The sequence below is a fragment of the Gossypium arboreum genome, chromosome 11, assembly GCF_025698485.1.
Source record: "Gossypium arboreum isolate Shixiya-1 chromosome 11, ASM2569848v2, whole genome shotgun sequence".
Taxonomy (NCBI): Eukaryota; Viridiplantae; Streptophyta; class Magnoliopsida; order Malvales; family Malvaceae; genus Gossypium; species Gossypium arboreum.
The window spans coordinates 30,818,502-30,825,363 of record NC_069080.1 but is presented as its reverse complement, the minus strand read 5'-3'; the positions used below and the strand labels follow the sequence as shown (position 1 = coordinate 30,825,363).

The following is a 6,862-nucleotide window of genomic DNA, read 5'->3' as shown; positions in this document are numbered from 1 at the left end:
TTTTGGTGGCATAATTGTAGAATGAATAAATATCTTTATTGGTGCCAGTGGAAGATGGTTTGTCGACCTAAATCGCTATGAGGGTTAGGTTTTCGAGATTTTGCCAAATTTAATGTGAACTTTTTAGCAAAGTAAGGTTGGCGTTTGTTATCAAATCCTAATTGTTTATAAACGCAAGTTATGAAAGCTAAATATTATCCAATGGGTGATTTTATGCGTTCAAGACTAAGGTCTTACTCTTCTTATACCTGGAGAAGCTTTTGGAGCGCACGTGGGTTATTGGAATAAGGTACTGGTTGGAGAGTTGGTAACGGTACTACGATTAATATCTGAAATGATTCTTGGTTGTTGGGACCTGATCAAGGAAGAGTGGTTGTTCAGAACAAAAATACAAACTTTATGAATCTAATAGATATGACAACTACTACCTGAAAATCTAATGTCTTGAGTATTGAAAAAAATCCAGTTTGAAAACTATTTTCTTATATATGAAAAATTAAAAATTTGAAAACTAATCTAGACTAAAATTGTACCTATATTTTTAGATAAACGGATTCTTAATATTTTTCGGCTTTCAACCAAACAAACTTCTTCGCTATTCTTGTACCACGAACCGCTTCGAGTTTGGGCTCAAACCAATTGGACCAAAACACAGAACTAGAAATTTTTTTCCTTTTTAGGGTGAAAACAAAAATTCCATCTTCTTTAATAGAAATCGGCTGAATTGTTATTCTGAAAAAATATATTTAATAGTTGAGAATAAATTTTCTCTATTTTTCGGTAGAATTGCAATCTCTTAAAGTTGTGTTAATAGCTCCACCAGTGTCATCTATTTATAGGAATAGAAAGTAAGACCCTTGTTGAGTTGTAGTGATTTATTTCAAATAGAAAAACTTTCTACTTAGAATGGAAGTATGGTGGACGACACACCCTAGTATTCCTACTAGGGTTGTCGCCCCCTTTATGTTATATGAAGGGATTTTGAGTCTCTCTAATATCGAGTCCAATTACGAGTACTTTTCAAACTTTTCAATTCAATACTTTGTAATTTGATTCAACCTGATTCTATTTTTCTATTTCCCAAAATAAACTTCAATATATATATTAAATAATTTTCTCATTCCAATTTTACCCTCGATAAAATTATGATAATTTTAATCCTAGTAAAATTTCGAGAAATTATGTTTAATATTTCATTACTCAACATGTTCATTATGACCAAATGATTTATTTTTATTTTCGAGCTTTAAAACAACTCAAAAATATAAACTCATTATCACGATAATTTTTGAGTAATCCATAAAAATTTACAAATTAATCATTTCTCATTTTCATTTCCATTTCCATTTTCATTTTGAAAAAACCACATTCATTTCCAAATGATTCTATTTTTCCATTTCAGAGAAAATCATAATCATTTTTGAATGTTTTCTATTTTCCTATTCTATTCATTTTTATTTTGATTCAAGCACGCAATTCGTTTCTAATTTCAACGAGCTAGCAGAGAGACCGATTAGATATATACAATTAGAGCTTAAATAATTTATAATTAAGTTCTAACTTTTCACTTATTAATTATAAAATAATTTAGTTACGAAATCATTCCACTATAGTATTTTGAGTTTTTCCTAAGGACATACCATTACGAAAGCATCTACTCAGTGCTCGTCCAATGACCTTGTCATAAGTGTGTTACCCTCATAAGAAATCATTAATCTCTTTGTGATAGTATTCACTCTCCAAATATGATCCTATTTTATCTCATTGTAACCATTAAATCTTCTTCAATGAAAAGTCAATTATTATCAGATAGTAATCAAGTCATTCAGCTCAAAGATGAACGACTTGTGGTTATGTTTACTTTTTATCAACCATGTAATGCCAATGAGAAAATATTATTTACCCATATCTCGGGCTATGAATTTCACTATTGTGAATGACATTACATACTGTAGAAGTCGTACACCTAACAAGCCAACTTCCAGTTTCTTATCTATTTGCACTCAGGTTTTTGCTTACATTAAAGTGTACGAGTTACGCCAAAATAGTTTGTCATCGAATCAGGATTTAAGTATATCACACTATGAAAGTCACAAGTGAATAATTTCGTAAACAAATTTAGGATATATTCATTTTGGGTCTAGTCTAATGTACTATTAGTCTAATCAGTCACATTTATGTTTTTATCTTTTGAGAGTCACTCCAATATCTCAGACAAAACATCTCCCCAATTGGACTTGATAGATAATATATTCGTCTTTCAACCTGTTTGCTCATTTCCAATTAGGCTAAAGAAATGTTTAGGTTTGTTTACTAATACAAGCTATTTTTTTGTATTACGATCTAACCATATAATACAACTTAATATTAGTTAAAGATTAGACAATAAGTTAGCCACATTTTCTTCCATTTTACTTTGTGTACAAAAATAATTTGAGAACACTATACAAAGTATTAACATAATTATGAATAATTTTATCAACCAATCTATTCGATATTACAAGTGAATTTAGATGAAAATACTACGCTTAAAGTACCAAATCTAACATTGAGATCGCTATTTGATGAAAGATTGAAGCAAATCCTGGCAATTCTGCTCTCTAGCAGTGCCCATCAGGATGAGATGGTATAGCAAGGGGACAACAAAGGTGTCTATTCTGCTAAAAGCGGATACAAATGGCTTTTGGCAGAGGATTCAACTTCTTCGAAGTAACGATCCAACTATTCATGCCCCTATGATACAAGCTTTCTATATTAACTATAGGACTTAAACATGGCGAGAAAAATTAAGATAACAATATGGAGAATTGCTAATAACTATCTGCCTACGCTACTTAATTTACAGACGCGAAGGATCGCTGCTCATAATTCTTGCCCTCTTTGTCGATCTGCTGCGAAGTCAGTGGACCACTTGTTCCGTGAGTGCCCCTTTACTCGGTAATTCCTGCATGGGTTGGACGCGGATTTTTCCGCCACCAGCAGTGAACGCAATTGGAAAGCATGGTTAGCTAATATATTTTTTAATAGCAGTCAAGCCAAATGCAAACTAATAGCTATTTCTTTTTGGGCATTATGGTTCAACCGAAACATATTTATCATGAGGGAGCAGGTCAAAATGCCTTTGGGATCATAGCTTTCATTAAGGCGTATATTACCGAAAATGACAATTTGGAAGAAGTTTCAACTACTATCCAAACCCCAGTGGATAGGAAATGGGAACCGCCAATAGGGGCAGTTATGAAATTAAATTTTGACGCAGCATTTCATCAACACACTAACATTTCAATTTCTGGAATTATAGCAAGAAATGCGGAAGGGCAAATAATGGCTGCATGTACACACCTCAATGAGTATGTGATGGATTCCACAGTGGCGGAGGCACCTGCTTGTCTACAATCCCTAATCTTTGCGGAAGATTTGGGTTTTCAAAGGATTATGGTCGAAGGGGATACCTTGATTGCCATGAAAAAAAAAGACATCAGTGGAAGATAAATCTTGTATTAGTGCTTTAATCGAAGAAATTAGAGCAAGATCCCGGCGGTTTGAAAGCATAAGTTTCAGATTTGTACCTCGAAAAGCAAACAACACTGCTCATATATTGGCTAAGGAAGGGAAGTATCATGCTTGCTCTATGTGCTGGATTGAAGAAGCTCCGGAGAGAGTGGAAAGAGAGGCAGATCAGGACCGATGGTGATTGAACAGGAATGACTGAAGGATTGATGACTTTTGGACTCCGACTTTATCAGATCAAGAAGGAATGCTCTCGTTTTATTCTATGATTTCATGCCTTCCATCTGAAAGGAAGAGGGGAGGTTCCATTTCGTGTAATTGCTGATAAGAGATTAGGATGAAGAGGGGTATTAATTGTTTTTTATTTTATTTTTCTGTTTATTGTTATTCTTTCTATTTGGATTTTGCTCTACCGGAGGGACTGTTTTAATGCGTGGCAGACGGTTGGTCTGCTGGTGTTTTGTCTTTTCTCACCCCTCTTTTAAGTTTTTTGCTCGAAAAAAAGAAATATATATATATTTAAACAATTTGTTATATGGAATCAATTTTGAATAATTATATTCTCATTTCATAGGTGGATTTAGAATCTTTTCTTGCAAAAATTGTTTTATTATTTCCACGCCACGATGGGCCTTGTTTTCAGCATTTTTGTTGTGTGGGCAAAATATGTGCCCAAATCTGCAAATGAAAAGATCCAATTTGTATCTACCCACTAATTTCTTCATGCCACGCTCTTTTCTACTTTCATTTTTAATTTTAAATTGACCCAAAATTAAACTTCACATTCCAATATCTCATAAACTTCACCAATCATTTGATTCAATGATTAATACATAATATTAGATCCATAAGTAGGATTAAAATCTTTTAAAACAACAACAACAAAAATAAAAAGGGTTAATGCAAGTCTCAAACTTGCTAGTAGAAGAAAATAACCATAGACTCCTTATGGTCTCTCAAAACAATGAGGTTTTAGTTTAAGTTTCAGCATCAAATCAAAACTTGTAAAATCCTAGCAGGCCTCATGAGTTTGTTGATGGATTAAACCATCATCACATATGGTTTTAAACATTGAAAAAAAATTGATTGAGATTAGCAACGTCTCCTACTAACTCATTATTCAACCATTATTTTTTATCCTAATCTTTTTATTTTCCTACCAACTAAAACAAAAATAAAACCTTTCAATTTAGGCTTAAACCCTTTTAAACTTTACTTATATAAGAATCAAACCTTTCAAAAAACTCATATAAATGACTATCCGTTTTAAAAGTAGTGAAATAAAGATCAAACATTTCAAAATGGTCAAATAAGGGTTAGACCTTTTCAAAAATGCTCAAATAAGAGCTAAATCTTTCCAAAAGTACTTCAATAATGGCTTCTCAAATGTCATATATATCATGTTTTAAATTATGTTCCGATTATCTTTTTTCCTTTTGATTCAAGCGTTATGTGTTTTATTTTAAACACGTTAATCTTTACATAATTTTTTTTTTATAAAATAGATTAAAGTAGGTTAATGTAAAAATTAGACCCTTATTTAACTATTTTAAAAAAAATTAATTGAGCATTTATCCTCAAAGTTGATATAATGTATGAAAGAGAGGGAAGGAAGAAATGAAGAAAACATGAAGTGTTTGACATAAGAAAAAGTAAAAAAAAAAAAACAGAAAACCAGAAGGCGTTGTCGTTTAGTGGGTGGTTTTGTCAGCAGCGTAGAAAAAGGTTTAGTACGTAATCGGCACGCGGCACCCTATTCTGGACAACGCCAGCAACTGCTCACGTAGCAATATATAAAAACCACAATCTGTCAGTTCACACAGTCGGCTACTACAGTACTCAATACATGCATGCATTCCTATTTTCTTACTTTGGAGATTTCACTACGTCATGTTTTAGATACATTGTTACCACAAGTCTTTATTAACATCATTTCATTTTCATTAAGTGGTTAGATTCTACGTTTTCGGCGTTGACATCATTTATCAATGCTTCAAGTGAAGGACCCTTTTTTTTTTTTTCCCTTTTTTAAATTAACAATTTTTATTATTTTACTAAAATGGGTGAAAGAAAAAACCAACATTTTGAAAATAAATTACAGCTTTTATAAAAAATAGAGAATTTTTTTAATTTAGTTATTCAACAGAAGTTAATTTAAAATAAATACAGAAATATTTGGTTTTAGTGTAAGAATATGTCAAATAGAAAATTTATTAAGAAAACAAATAGGAAAATAGGATAAATTTGAGAAAAACCATTATGGTGATTTCTCTTTTACAAAGTGAAAAAATTAGTTTGAGTATTAAATCGTATAATAATAAATTTAATTCTTAATATTTATTTTTAATTAAAATTAGTTATTAATATTTTAAAAAGTATTAAATTGTTTTTAATGATTAAAATATTATTTGAGTTCTTTTAAGAAACAATTAATGGTCAAATAGTTAAAAAAAAGAGAACAATTTACAAAATGACAAACATTTTAGGCATTTTATATTCATATTTTATTTAAAAATTGGGGCAAGCTTTGGCCGACTTTTGTAAACTTGTAAGTTTTTTCCATTAAAAATACCATGAGACTTAAAGTCAAAGTTTGTGTATATTTACATTTATAGAATAAGAAAGAGTGAATTGAAAATTATCATAATTTTGTCTCTAATTTCAAGTAAAGCTCGAAAATCATTGCATTTTAAAATTTAGATGGACCTTCAAATTAACAAAACAAAACAATAATTTTTATAATATCTAAATAAAAAAATTGGAAGTGAATCCAAGAGATTATGAATTTGACTAATAATGGGGTGTTTCACTAATGTCAAATCCATGCAGGCAATAAACTTTTTGCCATCTCATATAAAGTAGTTGGCGCTGTTAGGATTTACAGTATTTCAATCGTGACCCACATGTGGAATTGGCAATAGAGTGGTAGTGGCACAGCTCAGTAATAATTTTAGAGTACAGTTGTGTGTAATTGAATTAAAAATATTATATAAATAATATCCTAGCTATTAGTCTATATGACCAGGTGCCTTTTGATGAATACACAGAATGGATGCATAATTCATGTTTTGGCGTTGTTAGGAATTTTCTGTTTATTAATTTATGAATCAAATGGCTCATGTGAAAAAAATAAAAATAAAATAAAATAAAAATAAAATAAAGAACATACATATTTTTTACGTGAAAATCTTTTCGGAAAAAAAATCATGGGTAGAGGAGAAGAAAATTCACTATGTCAAATTCAAATAAAATTATTACAAGAGGAATAGACTATGTCTATTTATAAGCTTGTAAAGCCATATTCTAATAAGACTGAAACACCTTATTCTAATTAATATCAAATAGATAGAAG

General features: G+C 30.7%; 1 long non-coding RNA gene across 1 annotated transcript; it reads right to left on the bottom strand.

The window, feature by feature from the left end:
• Positions 1–2,454: 2,454 nt before the first annotated feature.
• LOC108472723 (uncharacterized) lies at positions 2,455–4,002 on the bottom strand. The gene is made up of 3 exons (XR_001869588.2): positions 3,570–4,002; positions 3,343–3,452; positions 2,455–2,944 (listed from the first exon to the last, which is right to left on the bottom strand). It is a non-coding gene; the product is annotated as an uncharacterized LOC108472723 (long non-coding RNA).
• Between the last annotated feature and the right edge of the window lie 2,860 nt (positions 4,003–6,862).